At 35.8% G+C, this 22,962-nt stretch overlaps 1 long non-coding RNA gene across 3 annotated transcripts in view; it reads left to right on the top strand.

Annotated features, from left to right (window-relative positions):
- LOC137489281 (uncharacterized) overlaps positions 1-22,962 on the top strand; it is a 380,491-nt gene that overhangs the window by 106,634 nt on the left and 250,895 nt on the right. For all 3 annotated transcript variants that reach the window (XR_012399683.1, XR_012399682.1, XR_011008686.2), the window contains one exon: positions 17,184-17,264. This is a non-coding gene — a long non-coding RNA (uncharacterized lncRNA). The remainder of the gene's footprint in view (positions 1-17,183; positions 17,265-22,962) is intronic.

Genomic DNA, 22,962 nt, shown 5'->3' with positions numbered 1-22,962 from the left:
TGTAAAAACTGCTTATCATGTAGCCCTACCGTACTGTATCATACCAGTGCGCATAAACCAAACCCTCATAGGAAACCTTTGGCAAATTTTAAATGTGAAAACCCCTGTTAAGTATACAGCTACATTTTACACACATGCACAGGTTGGTTTTTATGTGATTTATAAGGACTATCCATAGGCATAATGTGTTGTATACTGTAAAAACTGCTTATTATGTGGCCCTACCCTACTGTACGGTCTGAAAACTGCAGACTGAAATCATAACCTCTGAAGAATTTTCCGCGCAGCTCACAAGGTTAACTAACCCAAAATGTCTGCAGACCTACAGTAGCAACATTAGTCATTCGAGGGAGACTTTTTCTTTTTCAGTGGATTTGCATGAAGACAGAGCTAACCTTTATTCTTATCTGATTGTCTAGATGTGGAGTGATATTATCCTTTACGGCTCGCTCTTCAATATGTCTTTGCACCTTTACATAAATCTCACCCTTTATCTTGCGGTTCCACTCTCTGTCTTCGACAAGACAAGAATAAAGATCCTGACATTATGATTTAAAGGCTGCAAATGTTTCAGTTCAAGTTTTTTTTCCCTTACCCCCCCCCACCCCCCACCCTTTCTCTCTCTATCACTCTCTTTCTCTTTTGATCAAGGGATCTTTCCATGTGCATGCATTTTAAAGACATTCAGTATATTAGGTTCCATTTGTAATAAACTAATTACATTGATAATGTAAAACAATACTTTTATAGATGACTAATAAAAATGCCAACAAGGTTTCCCCCCAAAAAAATCTGTATCATTAGCTTTCAAGTAACCAGTAAGTGGTTATTTAAACAAAACAAAAACAATATAATACGTCCATCATCAAAGAAAATGGTACACAAATAGGATAATGAGTTTAAATTCTCAAAATCTCACAATCTCAAAACAATATTGCTAACAAGTTCCTTTTTAATATGCACATTATCTGGCGAAATTTGCCAAGTATAACATCATATTTTGAGTTTTGAAGGAAGCTATAACCTTGAAAACAAAGGAGCAGCAGCTGTTTTGGGGCAAAGCAATCCCTGTTCTTGTTTATTTAGCTACAATAATTGTATTAACACTTTGCCAGACAGAATCTTGAAACTCTTAAAAGCAATTACTGTTCAAATCTCTCTGTCACTCTCTCTTTGGCCTTTTCGTTTTGTTCTCAGTGTTCGCAGTGCAGATTCCAGGTAATATATGAGTTTTCTGCCAGACCGCATTAGTGTCATAGTGAAGGGCTGTTTGGCCAGGACACAGCAGACGCCCTGCAGCACATGGAGGCAGTGGACCTTGTTCAGAGCAAGTGTGATGCCATGTCAGAACGGGAGAGCAGTTCTCGCCTGAGTGCAGCACTACTGTGAAAGGCTCTGGGTGTTCTAGTACTTATGTAATAATTGTGTCAACATTCATTATGTGTTCACAAAAAGAAGAAGAAAAAAATATATCAAAAGTAATGAAACTCGAAAAACTTTCTGAAAACTAATTTTCCTCAAGCACACGTGGACTGGTCAGGCAAACTCTCTCAAACCCTTGAGCTCCCTAGTTAGGGCAAGGAGTTGTATCTGAGATTCTAGTATTAGCTGGATTCTTCTCTCCATTATCTTGGCATAGACATTTCCTGGGAGGCTGAGGAGTGTGATTCCCTATAGTGAGAACACACCCATTCTTATAATTTGTGGACTTGGAAAAGGCATTGGACCATGTGGATTATTTGAGGGTGCTCTCGGAGTATGGAATCTGAGGCACTTTACTTTGTTAAGGGCTGTCCGGGATCTGTATGGCTGGATCTGGAGCTTGGTGTGCATTGCCGTCAATAAGTCAGAGCTGTTCCCTCAGACTTCCCTTTGTCACTAGTTCTGTTCATTATTTTTTATGGCCAGAATTTCAAGGTGCAGCCTGGGGACTGAAAGGGTCTGGTTCGGGGACCACAGGATTTGATCTCTGCTATTTGAATATGATGTAATCTCCTGTTAGCTGCATCAGACCTAGACCTTCAGTGTCCGCTGAGTCTGCTGTTGAGTGTGATGCGACAGGGATAAGAAGTCAAGGTTGGAGGAGAGACCCTGCCCTAGATGGAGGAGTGCAAGTATCATGTTCACAATGAGTGAAGGATGAAGGGTGAGCTTTCAGTGTATTGGTGCAATGGCAGCGGCAACGCGGTCAATGTAGTGCTCTGTTTTGGTTTAGAAGGACCTGATCTGAAAGGCAAATCTCTAGATTTACTGGTCAATCTAAAGTAAGGACGCTTTCATCTATGGTGATGAACCGAAAGGATAAGATCTTGGATACAAGTCGATGAAATTAGCTTTAGGATTGCAGGATGCGAGTTATCAATGCCAGAGCCACCACTCCCAAGAATGACCACCTCTGTCGCTAGAGTCCCATGAGTCGCCACAACTGCCAGATTCCCTCAAATGGCCATTGCCACCACCAAATTCCTAAGAATGGCTGTCACCACCAATTAAGTTCCAATAATGGCCACCACTAGAGCTACTGTCATCTGACCTGCCAGAGTAAGGTATAAACAGAGGTTGAAGCCAGCTTCAAATCGGCAGGTCAGCTCATAAGTGGGTGGGACGTGAGCTTAAATTGAGTTTTCCAAACCTCCACGGAGTCCAAACTATTGTGTTTTACTAACATCTACACCTACCACAACACTACACCCAACCTATTTGTGGTGTAAGACTCTCCAACTTGGGACCCTCCATTTGGAGCTCTCCAGGCTGCAGCAATACCTGCTTGGAGAGCTACTGACATCCCAGAACCTCCTGAGCCAGGACCTTCTCAACTCAGATCTGAGCTGGGTCTTCCTCTGCCACACAGACCTGGCCATCCATCCATCCCTCCCCCAGTTCTGTTTCTGATCCACTTCTTGGATTACATTTGTTTACCTCTTAGTGCTTTTGAGCATTTGGAAACCAGTCCTTGTAGAGGTGTAATTGCACAGTCCCTGTCTGGTTATTGTTTGGCCATACCTCACTGTGTTCTCTCGTTTGGTGTCCTTAGTTGTTATTATTAGTTGGTCCGGTTGTTGATTGTCTCATCTCATTTGCTTGTTCACCCAACTGTTCTCCCCAATATATACAGTATGTTCTTCTGTTTTAGTCCTCCATTGTCAGTTGTTTGTATTTTACCCTTGGGTTAGTGTGTGTGGTATACCTTTCTCAGTTTTGCCCTATGTTATTGTTTTGGATATTCTATTGATTAAATAAAAACTCTTAGACTGTTTGTGAATCTGCCTCTCACCTCTGCTTCTCCAGCACATTGTAACAACAATTTCTTTTCTACATATTTAGAAAAATATATGAATACAGTATAAAAGCTTATGACCTATAAAAAGGCTATTTACGTGTTCAAATAAGAAAATAAAAACATATGTTAAACAGCATTCCAAAATAAGCCTGTTTAAATGAAATGCTGGGTTGAATCTTTTGTGTATTGTGCAGTATATCTGTTTTTGAATGTAAATGGTCTGAAAAGTTGGAAAGATCAAAGTGCATGATAAATAGCATTATTAGCTGTGTCCCAATTCAGAGGCTGCATCTTTCAAAGTCTGAAAGGCCAAACTGAACATTATTAAATGGGACGGTCTAGCCTACGGAGGATTGATCTTGTTGCTTAGCAACTGTGAAAGCTGACAATGTTGAGTGGCAGTAATATTTCTACTGGACACTTTTGAAAAATCACATTAAACTGTCTGAAAATAATCCGGATTCCGAACTTGTCTAAATATGTTCACCTTTGGTCCATTTATGTAAACATACACGATCGACTAAATCTGCAGAGTCCAAATTTAAAGTACTAGAATGTTCTACATTTATATTGTTAGATATTCAAGTAAACATAAATGCAATTCTAACATGGAAAAATCTAACATTTTCTCTAAAAACATCCAATTTTTACAGGAACTCAATGAACCTTTTCTTATATTTAGTCTGTTAGCAGATGCTTTTGTCTGAAGGGACTCACAATTGAGGAGGCATTCAGTGATTCAAAAAGAAGAGGCAATACTAACAAGAAGTGCTAGTTATTCAAAGTAACTTTGTGCTTAGTGAATTTAGTGCTAAAGTAGGGTTTTTTTTGAGAGAGAGAGATAGAAGAAGGAGATTGGAGGTAGTTTTGGTATTAATCATTGGGGTTCAGGTGTTCTCGGAAGAAATTGGTTTTTAGATGTCTTTTAAAGCAGTGTTTCTCAACTGGTGGGTCACGACCCAAAAGTGGGTCACGGGAACATTTTCAGTGGGTGGTCAAAAAAAAAAAAAACGACAACAAAAGTTTAATTTTTTACTTATTTTGCTTATACCGGACTTTTATTTTGAAATTTGTGCGCGACAACCATAATGTTTGACATCTGAAATTTCATTTAATTACAGCAACAAATATGTCAAAGAGCAACGATCCAGAATATGTAAAGTATGGATTTATACTTTATACATATATACATACTTTATACTTTATACATATATTGACGACAAAAAAGACTTAAAGCCTCGGTGTCATATGTAGTGAAGTGCTCTCACAAGAGAGCATGATGCCTTCTAAATTAAAATGACATTTAGAAACCAGACAGTTCAGTTAAGTTTATAGTAACTGAACATTTCCTTACCACTGTTTACAGTCTTTGTCGTTTTTACTTTGTAATATTAATAATTTGATCATTTTTTTAAATGACAGCAGTAAAATATTGTTTATTTGAAAGTCTTGGTGATTTTCTTATGATTTATCTGTCACTATTAGTGTATGTTAACAAATAAATACAAATGAATTATAATTCCTTAACTTATATTATAGTTCCTAAAATTTGGGTCGCGGCTTGATGACCTTGTAAAAATGTGGGTCCCATGGCCAAACCAGTTGAGAACCACTGGTTTAAAGGATGTCAGTCCATCTGCAGTCTGAGTGTGAATGGGATGATCATTCCACCAGCGAGGAACATTGAATTAAAAGGTTTTGGAAAGTGACTTAAAGCCTCTCTGTGATGGAGCTGACCCTGATAGGAGGCTCCTGGAGAGGGTGTAGACCAGGGGTCACCAGCCCTGTTCCCGGAGAGCTACCTTCCTGCAGAATTCAGTCCCAACCCTGATCAAACACACCTGAACCAATTAATAGTACCTAAAGCAGCACTTGATAATTACAAACAGGTGTGTTTAGTCAGGGTTGCAACTGAAATGTGCAGGAAGGTAGCTCTCCAGGAACAGGGTTGCTGACCCCTGGTGTAGACCTTCAGGAGCAGGTGGAGGTAAGAGAGTGCAGTGCCAGTTGTTGTCTTGTAATCAAGCATCTGTGATTTGATTAGATCCAAGCTTCAACCTGTAACTAATGCAGAGAGATAACAAGAGGTGTTACATGGGCTCTCGTTGAAGACAAGACAAGCTGCAGCATTCTAGAGAGTATTCTTGAGAGTGCAGGATGGGAGACAAGCTAGAAGAGCATTGCAGTAATCCAGCCTTAAACTCAAGGTTGCTTTGAGCTCGGACTAAAAGTTGAGCAGTTTTTGGTTAAAAAAGGGCTAGTTTACTGGATGTTGTAAAGTGCAAATCTGCAAGTTGGAGCCTTGTTAGCATTGTGCTCTTTAAAGGACAACTGATCATCCAGGATCACTCCAAGATTCCTTACCGAACTGATGGATTATCTCAGCTAGATTGAGAAGTCGTGTTGTATGTGTGATGTTTCAGGGAAAACAAGCAGTTCAGTTTTTGCCTGGTTTAGGAGTAGGTGATGGTCTTTCACCCAAGCTGAGATATTCTTGCAGCTACTATGAGGTCATCTTGATAAAATGAAAGATAGAGTCTTTTCTTAGTCTTTCACCGCGCCATTACCAAATGCACTTTATATAAATTAAAACAGCAGCAAATGCGTAAAATAAAAGTCTTGCAGAATATAAACAGTAAGCAGCACTCAGTAGGTTTACCGAGAGATGCAATGGGGTATATGCCAAAGCATGCTAACAGGACTTTTAATTACTTTTTAAATTTTTAATTAATTTTAAACTGTTTGCCATCGCAAAAACAGCGCGTTTAAGGTCTGTTTTCTTTAAAGATCAGTGATTTCCACTGGTTGAGTGATATCCTATATAAAGTGGGTCTCTGATTGTACAAGAAGCACTGCATTGAATTACATTTCCCCCCGCCATTTCTTTATAATATGAGCATTTATTTTACCCCAGTATATTCAATGGAGCTTCTGCGCTAGCCTGCCGATTTTGATGGGCGGGTGCGTGTAAACGGCTTTTTGTCTCGTTTTACGCTTGAGCAACTAAATGAATGCCAAAGTATTTTTAACTGATTGTATTTTAACTACATTACAACATCAATGCTGTAAAAGGTATCATTTAAAATGGAAAGAAATGAACAATGACTGGTAACCGGAAGTTTATCAGCATGGGAACAGCACTAGCCCGGCATGTACCCTTTTGGGCCTGCAGTAGCCCTGAAAGAGCAAGGGCCCTATCATATACCCGGCGCAGTGTGGCGCAAGGCGTGGCGCAATAGTCTTTTGGTAGTTTCAGCTCATTTTTGCGCCCATAGGCGTTCTGGTCTTAAAAGGAAGGCGTTCTGAGGCGGACCGCTGGCGCGTTGCTATTTTGAGAATCTATAATAGATTTTTCATTAGACCAAAACTAACCCGGCCTACACTCCAGCGCAGAGTTGCGCCTCGCTTATGCACTGCTTAATACACACAAGAGAGCAATAGGCAAATATCTTTACATACGAAAACATTTAAATATTAAGGATATATATAGGATATAATAAGTATAGATATAGAATATAAATATAAAGGATTAAAATATTTCAAAACACATTATTTTCTAGCCTACATAAATATGAAAAATCACTGATTTTATGTCTTCTTCATCTCGGGAGGCTTTTTCAGTTCACTCATAACAATTTGCTTTTGTATAATGTTATTATTATTAGCAGTATTATTTATTATATCCATATTTATATTTGTTTTATAAAAAAACAAGCTTAGATTTGCCCACCTGTCAGGTTTTAGACAATATGGGGCACAGAATGTGGTTTAGGATATAACTCAGGTTTTTGAGCACATTTTGTTATTATTATTCATTTATTCGTTTGCTGGAAATTAGAACTGAATTTAGAAATAGTTTTGAAACGAATCTTTGCGCTTAACAAACAAAATTATTTATTTATAGAGTAATTGATGTCTGTGCGTAAAGGTTTCCCTATCCAAGAGCGAAAGTGAAAGTAGATCCATTATCTCTCATTCTCACGCAGTAGATGCTCTGTTTAACAGTTTTCTGTTAAAAAACTGTTAACTGTGAACTGTTTGCTTGTGAAATGCAAATTTTTTCCACTTAGACTTACTTTGCGTCCTGTAAATAGCGAATGTGCTCTTGGCGCGACGCAGCTGACTCTTAAAGGGAATGGGAGATGAGACTCTAATTGGTTTATTCTCAAAACACACCTATAACTCATTAAGAAAATAAACTCAACCCTTTTAGAACATGCGCCGCGGTGCAAGGCAGGTTTCCCGTCCTTAACTTAGCAAAAACGTGTCCTGACACGCCCTGAAAGTGTTTGCGCCCTGCGTTTTGCGCTCTGCGCATGGACCGTCAAAATAGAGCCCCAAATGTCAAGTTCTTTATAAGGCAACAACACACAGTCAGTTTCAGTAAAGAAGTTTGTTCATACAGTCATTATCAGCCTGATCTTACATGAGTCTCGTATGAGTTTAGTCATACGGAAATGTAAGATTTTCAAAAAAGGAGGTGTGTCACCAAACCAAACCCCACCCCTAAACCCAACCGTCATTGGGGGATAAGTAAATTGTACTAAATTCTATGAATTGTGTATCTAATGTGTATATACAACTAACATTCATTCATTTTTCTTCGATGTAGTCCCTTTATTTTTATTATTATTATATGTATTATTTTATCTTAAATTTTTATTTTATCTTTATTTTTAAAGCTGAAGCCAGGCTTGGGTTTTAGTAACTGTAAGAAAAGACCTCAAAATGAAATAACGAACTAATTAAATGAATGCTGCATGCTTAAGATTTTGCAATCTACAGCAATTGTCAATCAAATATCTAACAGTGGGGTCAATTACAGATTCAGACGGACGTGATGTTGATATGTCAGACCGGCTGGTTTCAGGAGAATGTGTTGGCGATGGGTAATGCATTGAGACAGGCTGATGTAAGGTCCTGCACACCTCCCGTTCATACCTCACACATTCCGGAACACCTGGAGGCAGAGCATGTCCACACTCACCCTATGAAGATACACTATTCAATGCAAATCAGCCCACTATATATGCACTTAAAGTTTTCAAAGTTACTTTTAAGTAAGTTACTGAGCAGTGCTACCATAATTCCATTTTTAAGAAAATTGTATGGTAAGAAAAAGTTTAAGGTCTAGTAAATTGAAACCGTGTCAGTTCAGTTTTCAGAGTTGAAGTTCACACGGTGAAGTTCAGTTCGGTGTGGTCTAACTTGCAGAAAGTCCAAACACTGAAGTGCATATCTATTAATGTGCAGCTCCACAAGTCCTAAACCAAGCAACAAGTGGCGAGAAACAATTGACGAAAGTAAAGGGAAAAAAAAAACCTTGAGAGAAACCAGGTTCAGTTGGGGATGGCCATTTCTCCTCTGTGGCCAAACGTCTTGTGCAGAGCTGTAGTCTAGGTGCCGGAGGCTGGATAACACTGCATGTTCGTTGTTGTTTTTAAAATAAAGCAGTTAAATTTAGTGTCAATACCTCGTCTTCATCACCAACTTTGTGAATGTCTAGGCCAGGGGTCATCAATCTTGGTCCTGGAGGGCCGGTGTCCCTGCAGGGTTTAGCTCTAACTTGCTTCAACAAACCTGCCTGGGTGTTTCAAATATACCTAGTAACACCTTGATTACCTTGTTCAGGTGTGTTTGATTAGGGTTGGAGCTAAAATCTGCAGGACACAGGCCCTCCAGAAACAAGGTTGGTGACCACTAGTCTTGGCTTTTGTGGAGTTTTTCCTCAATGTTTAATTAGTGGACAATACTCCTTTCTGACTGAAGTAAAGTCTACATTCTCTAATGATAAAAGTACCTGCATGCATGTACATTTTTAGCGAGACAGAATTAATAAAAGTTAAAGCAGCAGATTATTTGTAAGGGGGGAGTGTTAGGATGTGTGTGCCGTGTAAAAAAATAGCTGGTAGGTCCACATTTACCCAACGGACAACCGCACGTCAGGATTTTGCCAAGTACAATTGGATCCTGGATTAACATCTATGTTGATCCTGGAGCATAATTTTTGTTTGTAAATGTAACTTATATCTATTCCTACCCCTAAACCCAACCATAAATGTAAATTATTCCCAAAATCAGAGGGGAATAATAGTTGGATAACAATCATGTAGAAGTGCATAAAACCGTAAGCCTAAACTTAACATAAATGGTAAACATATCACTTAATTCTGATTGGCTGATTGAAATGTTTTTCCAGGATTAACCTAGATGTTTTACTTAGTGAAATCCGGTTGGTGAAGGACCCTAAATGTGTACAGCCTCCATGAAAATATGAATATATGTATATATCTTAGGGTCATATTAGAAAAAGTCCCCAAATTTCAAGATAAAAAAAAAGAAAATACTATTTATTTATTTATTTATTTATTTATTTATTTATTTATTTATTTATTTATTTATTTATTTATTTATTTATTTATTTATTTTATTTTTCTGCTGTTAAAATGGTGTACTGGTCAGTTATGACCTGTAATTCAGAATAGAGCTTAAACTCAGAATTCTGAAAAAAAAGAGGTCTGAATTTCAAGCTGTCATCTCTTCTACACTTGACTCTTTGCAGTTTGGTCTTCTTGAAGTTTTCAGACGGATACTAAAAAAAGAGGCTTGAAAGAAATCAATATATCTCATGTATTTTGTATGACTTTTTGCTTCACAACATGTATTAACATAACAAAGGTCGGCAGTCCAGCACACTGCCATGGCCTGTTAGCCCTGAGATTTCACAAACATCTCTCTGTTTTCTGGCTTTCCTCCAGGTTCATGTTGGAGATCAACTGCATTACAATTGTTTAATGCACAAAATTGAGTTTTAATGGTCTCATGTTCTTGACAGCCGGTAATTTAGAAGACAAAACACACTATGATCAGTGCAATTCAACTGCCAAACAGCCACCCCCCAAAAAATGTTGAGTTATTATTTTACAGTTTTGACTTTTTCATCTCCAATTTCAAAACTGTTATGCAGTCTTTACAAATATTATTTTTTGAAAGTCAGATTGACGAAATAAGTGAAGTCAGATTTGCCTAGATCACTGATAATTTTTTTCTGGGAAAAAGACATTACTTTTTCACATATTTGGCATACAGTTGAAGTCGGAATTATTAACCCCCCTGTTTATTTGTTCCCCAATTTCTGTTTAACAAAGAGATTTTTTTTTTCAACACATTTCTAAACATAATAGTTTTAATAACTCATTTCTAATAACTGATTTATTTTATCTTTGCCTTGATGACAGTAAATAATATTTGACTACATATTTTTCAAGACTCTTCTATACAGCTTAAAGTGACATGTAAAGGCTTAACTATGTTAATTAGGTTAACTAGGCAGGTTAGGGTAATTAGGCAAGTTATTGAATTGTGATGGTTTGTTCTGGAGACTTTTGAAAAAAATATATAGCTTATTTTAACACCTTAAAATGGTGTTTAAAAAAATAATAACTACTTTTTGTTAGCTAAAATAAAACAAATAAGACTTTCTCCAGAAGAAAAAAAAATCAGACATACTGTGAACATTTCCTTGCTTTGTTAAACATAATTTGGGAAATATTTAAAAAAAGAAAAATTCTGAATTTCTTAATTCTGACTTCAGCTGTAGAATTGTATTATAATTATGTCAATAATTATGGCATTTTTTTTTGTAGAAGCATGTTTCTTTAATTGAATGAATACATAAATAAATAAACGCACTGAATGAATGAATATATAAATGTTGTACATTGTAAAAATATCTGTAAATTAGCAGTTTTCCATATGATTTATTATTATTTAACCTTAAAAGTAGGGGCAAACGTCCTTTTGCTATAGCAGGTCCTCGCTTCTGGAACGCCCTACCATTAGAACTATAACTACAACTAGAACTAATGTAAATGTTATCCTGCTTGCTTTTTGTGTGCTGACAGGCGATGTCTTACACCCCTATGACTGGTTATTGTCCTCACCTGCTCAACAGAAAGGGCTGCGATCGGAATTAGAAATGAAAGCGCTGTTCACCGATGGCGGGAAGAACAGTCGTGATTACAGTCTATATGTGCATAATACGCGGTTATCACAGGTAATCCGTAATATACACAGTGGAGAAAACTTGCACCACAGGCACGCTCATGTCTGGATCCACAAGTATCGCTTTAACAGCCATGAGGCGATTATAAATGACGTGACGTCAGTACGTAATAACCAGTTATGATCTATTACTGAACCAATAATTTTGACATCCCTAGTAACAAGTAACTATGCAGCACATAAGAATCCATCGGAGTAAAAGTATTAAACTCATGGAAAATATGTACTGAAGTCAAAGTGGAAGCAGGAGAGAAACAATACTCCAATAGAGTACAAAGCCTTTAAGTACTTAAGTACAGTAGTGAAGTAGTTCTACTTCGTTACTATACATCTCTGCACTATTGCCGCACAACTGTTAAAACCCCTTATAAAAGTGATTTAAGCATAATAGGTCCCCTTTTAATATTTTACACTTTGCAGTGCCTCTAATAAAACCACTAGATTTCTATTGTTCTTTATGTTTTTATATCTTTGTGCCGGGATATGATCTCCCTAGGTCATATCACACAATCTGACAAGCAACAATCATAAAGGACAGAAAACTCCCCATACTCTACACCTTGCTTTAGCGAGACAATCATTCGAGTGAGCATTTGGATTGTGGTCACATCCAGTCGTTTTTGAAGGTGAAGTATATAACTCCTGTGCACTTCAAGGTCCAGCGAGCGGAAACACATTCCAGCTGCCACTCAGCGTAAGACGAGGCAGCGGCGAGTGATTGATAGCTGTCCATTAACCACATAACAACTCCAAGTGTGCAATCCATCCTCTCATCTGGCAGTAAAGGCAAACAGATCAGCGTACATCAACACACTCAATCTCTCTCCTGGCATTCTTGGAATTAGCAGTGGCACCTGTAGCCGAGACTACTAATTAAGGGACCTTCATTGTTCTCTTTTTTTTGTCTAACAGAACATATTAAGTCTTGGACCATTAGTTTTGCAAAGGTCAGAATGTAATGTCCACTTGAGATTTTTCTTCGGGGGTATTTCATTGTTTTTAACCCCAACCTAACAGTCTACTTAAAATCTAATGAGAATTAGTTGCAATCTAACTTAAATTCAACAAACGGACCATCAAAATGAAGTCTGACCAACTTAAAAACATTGGGCCTATATATAATATAGTAATGCATGTAGTTCTTGTAGTAACTTATCAAAACGGTAGCACAAAAGGTTTAGTTTGTCAATGCGCAATACCTGATCAACTGAAACCTTCTGCTCTGTATGCTACAGTACATAGTAAACTTGTCATAATGTGCCTCCACTTTTTACTTTTGAATCCACAGTTGTGCACTTTTAATGGTGTGAAATATCCTTGTGTGACACCCTGACTCTGCATCAGTAGCAGCAGCAGCTAGTTTAAGCTTCCGGCAGGATAGTTAGACTAGCCAATTTACTGGAACAGTGTTACAATACATCATCTTTGTGTAAGAACCTGTAAGGGTAGCTACTTTTGATTCCTGTGATATTGTGCGTTCGTCCAAAATACATGACTCTTGTACATAATAAATACATTGCTTCTGTACATCCTGGGAAAAGGCGTTGTGTTGGGAAGGGTGAGGGGAGCATTAACAGCCTGGAATCTGTCAGAATGTCTTATATCTCAGTAGTTCCAGTTTGAAAGTTATATAGAAATAAATTATTTCTATGTTGAGAGAGTTTTGACAGTCGGTGTAGTTGAGATTGCTGAACTCCAGGAATTCAGTAGTGGGGTGCTTGTAAAGTTTTAGATAAAAAATAAATAAAATGCAGATAAATAATTAAAATTAAAGAATAAAGCAAAAAATTAAAAATTAAATAAAATAAAATAAATAAAAATATATATTTCAGTATAAAAGAGTATTTCAGGGTGATATGATACGTTTGTAAAAACCTCTTAAAGAACCACCTGTAAGTAAATTTGAACAGAAAGTATCGCTGAGTTCTTTACAAATTCAAAGCCTTTTTTCAAAATGTGTGTCAAAATAAGAGGTGTCACCAAAAATCATTCTTCTAGATGAAACACAGAAAAAGTTGTTGCCAAATTAAGAATTAAAATCACCCCAGAGTGCACTGTAAAAAAATATTATGTGCTATTTACTTAAAAAATAGTGGTAACACCATTGCACATATTCTTTTTGGTCCCACTTTATAATAAGTGTCCTTAACTACTATGTACTTACATTAAAAAAAAAAGAATACAATGTACTTACTGTGTTTATAAAGTATTTGAGAACACTTGTGGTGCTCTTGAGTTGGGATAGGGGTTGGGTTATGGACAGGTTTGGTGGCATGGGTAGGTTTAAGGGTGGCTTAAGGTGTAGGGAATGGTCTGCAGTGTATTTACAAATGTAATTACAGAAGTTAATTACAGATGTAATTACATACAGGTATTTAATCAAGCATAAGTACACAATAAATACATGTATTTACACAGTAAGTACATTGTAACAAAACTATTAATAACTGTTTAAGTACATATTAGTTATGAACACAATATAAAGTGGGACCCTTTTTTTTAAGTAGTGATAGTAAGCTTGATTTTTTTTTTAGCAAAAACTATACTTGAGTGTTAGTTGAGGATTTTATTATTATTAGTGGAATGTGCTTTTATAATTTAAGCAAATAAACCAACATTTACACATGTTTATTAATGAAACTTCATTAACTTCACTCATTCATAAAATGTAATATAAATCATTTATAATGAAATACACGCACAATGCATTGCTGCCAAATATCATTTTATTACATGCTCCACTGATAACAAAATGCTACATACAATTTGTTAAACAAATCTATTTAAAATTTCCAGCAACGTTAAGCTCTGAAAAAAAAAAAAAAAACTTCTTTATTCATGTCATGGAAAAAAAAAATGTTAATACATTATAAAAAAAATTAAGTTTATTGTTCTGAAATTTTGCAATTGTAAATTTCAAATGTTTAAGGTTTATTAAGTAAACACATTAAGGAAATAAACCATTTCTTTGTATCTCTGTAAACAGGAATTCTCCAAAATGTTTGAGTAGACATTGCTGACTTACACTACAACTACACAAGTACTTTGACTAATAATGAACAGGGTGTTTTCAAAATGTATACTAGTGTACAAAGAAATAAGTTTATAAAAACAAACCATATTTCCAAATAATAGTGCGTTCAGCAATGTAGTGTCTGTGTTTTCTCAAAATGTGTGTCGAAATAAGAAGTCACCAAAAATCATTCTGCTAGCTGAAACACAGAAAAAGTTGTGGCCAAATTAAGACTCAAAATCACCCCAGAGTGGATGAAAACATCCCCAACAGTACTTAAGCGTTCATTTGTAGCATTTTTACTCTGGTTTTATTGTTCTTTGCGGTTAAACCAACGCAATCTCATGACAATTCATGATTTAGTAGCTAATTTGTATGAATTTGTACGATCTAATTCGTACAATTTAGTTTGGTTTGCTCATCACCTAATGACGGTTGGGGTTAGGGGTGGGGTTGTGTGCCACGCCTCCTTTTTAAAATACATTTACATAGGACTGAACTCGTACGATTTAGCAACTAACCTCACAAAACGTAAAATACGTTTCCTCGTGAGATCAGGCTGTTAAATACCACACATGGAGACCATGCTTGTCTAGAGTTGTTCTACACAACATTGAAATGTTCTTTCCTCCTTTTATCAGGAGATCTTTCTTAGTAAATTTCCAAACATTCCATTCCCCTTCATAATACCAAGTATTTTCTTCAACATCTTTACAGCTTTAGTGGTAAAACACATTTCAGACTTTTGAATAAAGCCGCCAGCCATATGTTCCTATAATAACCACACTCTTTTCTTATAGAATACTGTAGAATACTTTGAATATGACTTTGCACAAGACCTTTTTCTTCTGATTCTGATTTGTGACGCTTTCTAACAATAGCTGATGCACTCATATCTTCTGAACTGCTGGTATTGCTGTTGATTAACAACAAGGTCAGGAAAGACAGACGGGGTCTTGTCTTTGTTGTGTGTCTGTGTGTTCTTGTCTAACTCTTTTCGCAATCCTCATTGATTGAACCTGGCAACCTCAGGCCTACTGAAAACGATCATGGAAAAATAAATACATAAAGCAAATATCATCAAGACAAAAGGAACAGGTTGTGTGGGTGGTTTACTGCTGTGAGTCACTCGCTGAGAGCACTTTACTCCATCATGCAATGACCTTACGAGTTTCATCCATTGATCTCATTATTGCCAACAAAATAAAGTGTGCATTTTCCACAAATAAGGTGAAATAGGCCCTGGAATTATTTCATTATTTCTCTTTTTTCATCTTTTTTAAATGGTCATGGAAGAGATTGCTTAAACTTTAGAAAAAAAATATTGTTAACATCAGGAAGATTTGCCTTTACTGTAATGTTAATTGTGTTTTTTGCAACCCTGTTATTAAAACTTGAAATGTGGTGAAATGCATTTAAAATCCCTTATTGTGATTAATTAATTAAGTTATTTATTCATTTATTCTATTTTAAATTAAAAAAAAGTAGTTGATTGATTGATTGGTGTTACGAAGTCTAGTTTTTAAGGCTCGTCTAGGGAAATGGTTAGCAACATAAAATGACACGGAACTCAGAAGTACAATTATCTATTTATTTAGAGACCAGAAAATAAGTGTCCTATCAAAATAAGGTGGCAACAAAAATATAGATAATTATTAAACAATATTTCTCAATCGAAATTACTTAAACAAACAAGCATACACAAAACATAAATAAACCGCAAAGAAAGCATAGATCAACAATGAATTAAATAAACGGCAGCAACACCAGCATGGCTGCTCGGCAGCGGCTGCACAAGACACGCACAGAAGTCTCAGACCTTCATCAGAACAAGATATGTAGAGATTCTTAACAAGTACGGGTCATACTCTTAAAATGAAGTGAAATTAAATGAAATAATTAGTTTGGGCAAAATAAATAGCAACTAACTGCCATCAAAATAAAAGTCTTGACTTAAAATGTGTGTACTGCGATATTTATTATGTATACTGTATATAAATGCTCACATGCATGCATATATTTGAGAAAATTTGTATGTGTGTGTGTGTGTGTATATATATATATATATATATATATATATATATATATATATATATATAATACATTATACATTTTTTTTTTATATCTATGTTGTTTTGTATAATGTTGTTTTTATGTTTGTCTGTGTATCACATATGCACACATATATGATGTAAAAAAAACGTATGTGATTAATCGCGATTAAAATTTGCCAAGCATAGGCAAACAAAATATGCTGTTCCGGGTAGTTACTTTGCATGTTTCAGATGACAAATCCACTAGAGGGTGCTTTCTACATTTACCCATAGTTGTAATATGTTACCTACTGTAGGGTCCTTCTTTTACAAATTCACAATTTCAAGAGTTTACACTTAGAGATTGCTTGATAATAATGGCAGGTTTGGAATGCTGTCCCAGAAGAGAACCCTGAGCTCGGAGATAATTGAGCCCAGGGCTCCCGTCTGGTCATAGAGTATGTGAGGGGGTACGAAATCAGGAAGTTCTCGGGAGCTCCCCCTTGGTAAAGAAGGAAAGGAGGATGGGGGATTCTTCAAAAAACGAAGATGGGGGATATTTATAGAGAGTTAATAATCCGATTGGCTTACTATTGATTACAGCTGCGATCAATCATATCACGTGCTCCTCTCGAAATTAGTTTGTGAAACTTCACAAGATAAAGTTTGTAACACAGATCACCTAGACCAGCGAAACACTAACATAAACCCTCCTCTAACCCTACCAATAGTGTTTTCAAGAGAAAAGTGTACCACAGCAACTAAGTTTTACTTATTTTTATCTCTTTTGTAGAACCACGCACCACCAGACTCAAACCGGAGCACTCTACAAGTACAACATCCTACAAAGTGTGCAACCAAGCAATATCGATGGGTAAGTCAAACATATTTGATTTTAAATCATAGAAACTGTTAAGTTTTTTTTTGTTTTTTTGTGGTAATTTATTTATTTGTCCTTTTTTTGTTGGTGTGTAAAAAGTAACAAAAGCTGTTGACGTCATACTGCCCTGTAAGAAACTTTTTTTTTTTTAATCTTTGTTTGTTTGTTTGCTTGTTTTTTCACAAAAATTTTGGCACATACAGTATTTACAAGTTGCCTTTTTTGTGCAAGATACACTGTAAAAGTCCATTGACAAAATGTCAAGACAGCAAATATTTTATGTTGCTTTAGCTTATTTGTATTAACTTAATCAGGTTTCAACCAATTTTTTAAAGTTCTACAAAGCTTAACATAATATTTTGAGTCAGTTTTGCAAGTTTGCAAGTGTATTTATATAGCACATTTCATACACAATGGTGATTCAAAGTACTTCACATGAACATGAATAAAAGAAACAAATATAAGAAAATAAAAACACCAAAGAAACCAAAATTATTAAAACAGATTACAATGCGTTAACAGCTTTTAAAAGAATGAAAACGAAAAAAAAAAACACACATAACAGTGCGATCTGTGGAATGTACGGTGCACAGTGCTAATTCAGTAAAGGCACAGTGAAACAGATGTGTTTTAAGTCTGATTTGAACTTGCCTAATGTTGGATCATTTCTTGAAGCTGATTCCAGCAACGGGGGGTGTAGAAGCTGAAGGCAGATTCACCCTTCTTTGACTGAATCCTTGGTATTTCTAGATTTTTTTTTTCCTAAAGAGCTGATGGAGCTATTGGATTTGTATTCAGTGAGCATATCTGCAATGCATTGAGGTCCAATGCCATTTAGTGATTTATAGACAATTTGTAATACTTGAAAATCTATTCTGAGTGTAACTGGGAGCCAGTGTAAAGACCTGAGGACAGTTGTGATATGTTTGGGTTTTCTGGTTCTGGTCAGATTTCTGGCAGCAGCGCTCTGGATGAGCTGCAACTGTCCAACTGTTATTATGGGAAGGCCAAAGAGAAGTCCATTACAGTAATCCACCCTGCTGCTGATAAAAGCATGGACAAGTCCTCACTGGGCACAAAGCATCTAATTCTCGCAATGTTTTTGAGATGATAGTATGCTGATTTACTTACTGCTTCGACATGATTACTGAAACTCAGATCTGACTCCAGAATCACACCAAGATTTTTGACCTTGTTGTTTGTTGTTTGACCCCTAGAGCCAAGGTACTAAGTTGACATGACTCGAAAAATTTAATGATTTGAATAGAAATGTTAAAAAAAGTCAGCAAGAATTGTTTTTTTAACAATGTACATATACGTTTCTTACTGTCTTATAATTCTCTCTACTCAATATGTTTATCATATGCCTTAAGAAAATAATACACCGTGGAATTGTATGAAATCCCCCTTTCCGCTCTTTACATCCAAACATTTCCCCAATGACTAAAACTTATTTAATTATCTTGCTAGAACAGAAAACTTTGAGTGCCGATTGGCTGAGGGAACAGTCCAATGAGGGAGTTTCTCTTGTAAGCCAGAGCCCCTAAGATTCGAAACAAATCGATTCTCATTATTTATGGACCCTTTTGACCATGTAATCCAGTCAGGCTTGAATAAACTAAGCACACGCTCAGTCTTGCACAGAATATTTCATCACATGCACACACAAACACCATTCAGCTTCAAGCTCAACACCTGACAAGTAAGAAATGAGATAGTGGACGAGGTCCAAGAGACAAGTCACCCCGGACCTGCAGTGAGTGAGAGAGGAAGCCGACAGCCTAAAACCAATTTACACGCTCTTGCGTTCCCAATTCATTTCACAATTATTCACTTCAGACTACTTCTGCACCTGAGGCAGATGGCCACAGTTTCCCACAAGCTCACCTGAGGGACGCATGTGTTGCTGTTGATAATGAAGTATCCACTTTCTGTTGCTAATTCTCACGATCATTCATGCTTAGATCTAATCCATATCTTTTTCAGAAGAAATTGCCCACAAATGCCACACGCGTGTACATAAGAAATAGCTAAGAACATTTATTGCTTAGAAAAAAAATAAGATAAAATAAAACAAATCAATAGTGTTGATTCTGTTCCATTCCCTTTTTTATGTTTGTCCTACTATTTCAATATATATCTCTACTACAAAATTCTCTTAAACCTATTATGCAAAAACATTTTTAAAAGGGGTTCAAATGCAGTTGTGTGGCAGTAGTTTGCGAATATAGCCAACCTTTATATATATATATATATATATATATATATATATATATATATATATATATATATATATATATATATATATTTGAATCATTCATTCAAAAACTAGCTCTAAAGTGACGTTTTTGAAGTAGCAACGGTTTCTGCTGTTCTGTTGGTCAGCTGCAGATGTGAATGAACGGTGGAAGAAAGTAGTTCCTCTTACAAAAGGGTTTTTGAGACGCTTCGTGTTTGATTTTCTTTATATACATGATTATGCCATCAAACTGTTGTATAAACGCAATATCACATGAGTAGCGGTGAGATATGGCTGCATATTGTCACAATAAGGCACTCAGCTTGTGGACTCAAGCCAGTGCACGCCTCCCAGCAGTGCCTAAATATCCAACAAAATATAAATGTTTTAAATTCAGAAGAATCAGTATTAATGATGATGGTGTACTAACCCTGATTTACAAACAAAACAAATGACAACATTTGTTATTCTGAATGGTAGTCATTTCCTGAAAAACTGAAATTCTGTTATGATACCTTTATAGAATGAAATACAAATTTTACTTGAGCCTGTACTGAATACATCCAGAATAATCATAACTGTACAAATTATTGAGATGGTGCATTTAATTGCTCCAGGCATGTTGGCGCGTCACAAGTACTGACAAATTAGTATTTGAAGACTACGAATACCCTCAACAGCATCTTCCAGCAGGAATATCACTGTACAGTCTTCAAAATCATGCATTATTAACAACAGTTCCTTTGACTGTACAAAGGCAAGAATGACAACAAACTGGCAGAGGTCTGAAAACACAAGGGTATTGCAAGGGTATTGAACAGTGAGAAAATCAAGAGGTAACAAATACAAATAATGAGAGAACAGGATTTTGGATACATTTCTCATTCCATCAATAGAAACGATTCAGTCCAACTGACAAATATGCATTATAATTGCAATAATTTAGCTTAATTTAAATGTAATAGATGTTCTTTAAAACAATATTTTATTCATTTATTTTAAAAGTATTCTTTTTTTTTTTTTAATGTGGACAGAGACTGAAATTTGGGGGTTGTTTCAATTGTGCAAAGAGCTCTTATCTTTATATACTGTAATTCCACTTGCCTCTTATATTACTCTTTGCATTTTAAATGTGCATACCTGTAGCTATGTCCAAACTCAGAGGCTGCAACCCTCAAAAATTGCATTCGATCCCTGATTGTGTCACCATTTCAAAGGCCTTTTCTTTTTCAAAAAGCTCCTTCAAACACAGCCTCAAAATGCATCCCTCCTTTCCTGCAGCTTGAAGGACACTATAAATGAATCATACAGTTCGTGGCCCAGACTCTCCCAAGATTCGTGCACTGTTGACAGCATGAATTTTTGTATTTATTATTTATTTATTTATTTATTTTATTTTTTTGATGTTCAAGAAAGTTTCACGGTCATTCACTTTTGTTTTGATGTAGTTTTCTTCTGTTTCCAAAAAGTTTGTACATCATAATTTAGAATTTTCATCTCAGAAATGGAAATTTATATCTTACAGTTATAAACCTGCAATAGTAAGTTAACATTGCACAGTTCTGACAGTTTCTCCCAATTGTGAGTTTAACTTCAAGGTCAACATTATTTTGTTCTGATTTTGTGTTGTTATATTGTTTTTGAAGTGCAGCTGTTTTGAGCTGATGTCTATGGAAGCCAATTTCTGCCACTGATTAAACAAATATATATATATATATTATTGTGATGTTTTATCTTAGAATTATGATACAATCTCCCAATTTTGAGTTTTAAAGTTAAAATTCTGAGAAAAATTTTGTCTTTATATGTCAGATTTCTGACTTTATAAATCAGAATTGGCAACATTGACTTTAGAGTGGGGTTTAGTGCCACGCCACCTTTTAAAAATCTTACATTTTTGTATGACTGAACAAATTTGCCACTAAATTGACAAAATAAGAAAATATTTACATTTCCTTGTGATATCAGGCTGGAATTGCGACTTTATAACTCAGATTTCTGACTTTATAACTCAGAATTGCGACTTTGTATCTCAGATTCTGACTTTTTAACTCAGAATTGCTACTATATCTCTGATTTCTGACTTATATTCTAACTGAGAACTGCTACTTTATATATCCGATTTCTGACGATATAACTCGGAATTGAGACTTTATATCTCAGTGTTGACTTTATAACTCGGCATTGTGATTTTATATCTCAGATTTTTGACATTATAACTTGAAATTCTCAAATTCTCAAATCTCAAATTTCTGTCTTTAAAACTCCATTTTGTGACTTTAGATCTCATAATTCTGACTTTATAACGGCGTTGTGACTTTATATCTCAGAATTTTGACTTTATATCTCAGAATTTTGACTTTATAGCTCAGAACTGTGACAATGTCTCAGATATCTGACTTTATAATTCATAATTGGACCTTTATATCTCAGATTTCTGACATTCAAACTTGGAATTGCGACTTTAAATGTCAGATTCTGACTTTATAACTCAGTATTGCACCTTTATATCTTAGATTTCTGACTTTATACCTCGGAATTGCACCTTTATCTCAGAATCTCAGATATATGTCTTAAACATTAGGAATTGTGACTTTATATATTTGCATTCTAACTTTTTAAGTCAGATTTGCACTTAATATCTCTGAAGTCTGAGATAAGAAGATGCAATAACAATTTTCTATTATTATTTAGAGGTGTAAACGGGCTTCCATACAATGTTACAGCAAACTAAAATAAATGAAAGATTAGTGAACATGTTTATTATTTGTAGTTGGTATCATTTATGGAAGCCTCAAGAACTTGGGAACATATTCTTTCTCATTTTTTTTCTGAAACTTAACATAAATCAGGTCTGAAGATGTTATTTTAAATTAGATATGACCATTTTTAATATGTTTTCATAACTTTTCCTTATATAGAGTAGGTTGTTTTTGTCCTCTTTCAGGTCTCTAATTAATAGCAGGTCAGGAAGAGACGACCATAGCGGCCACACGTTTTACCCCCTGTGTTTGTTTGCACTATAAATAAATCGGTTCTGCCTGACTAATCTCTTTAATGAAAGTGTAAATGGTTTCGGAGCAGCAGAACAGCCGGGTCACACGGATTAACATGCCACTTTTCCACAGCCTTGATGTTTAATTATAGAAAAGTTGTTATTTCCCCTCCCTATTATCACTGTTTGTGTTCACCGAGGATCATGAGCGTTTGTGAAAGATCAAGCAGAGAACAAAGTGAAGGCCTAGAAAAAAGAGGTCACAGGAGTGCAGAGAGGGCAAAGGTCAAATCTGTAGATCATATGCTTAAAAGGGAATAATGAAAGCAAATCAAAACAGACATTATTTCCTTACTCCTTTTTTATGGATGGAATATTGTAGTATTTAATAAACATGATTTACCTAATCGCACATACACATAATACAATTATAATAAACAGGCAAAAGTCGAGAGAAA

The sequence above is a fragment of the Danio rerio genome, chromosome 24, assembly GCF_049306965.1.
Source record: "Danio rerio strain Tuebingen ecotype United States chromosome 24, GRCz12tu, whole genome shotgun sequence".
NCBI lineage: Eukaryota > Metazoa > Chordata > Actinopteri > Cypriniformes > Danionidae > Danio > Danio rerio.
This window is presented reverse-complemented; position numbering and strand designations above follow the sequence as displayed.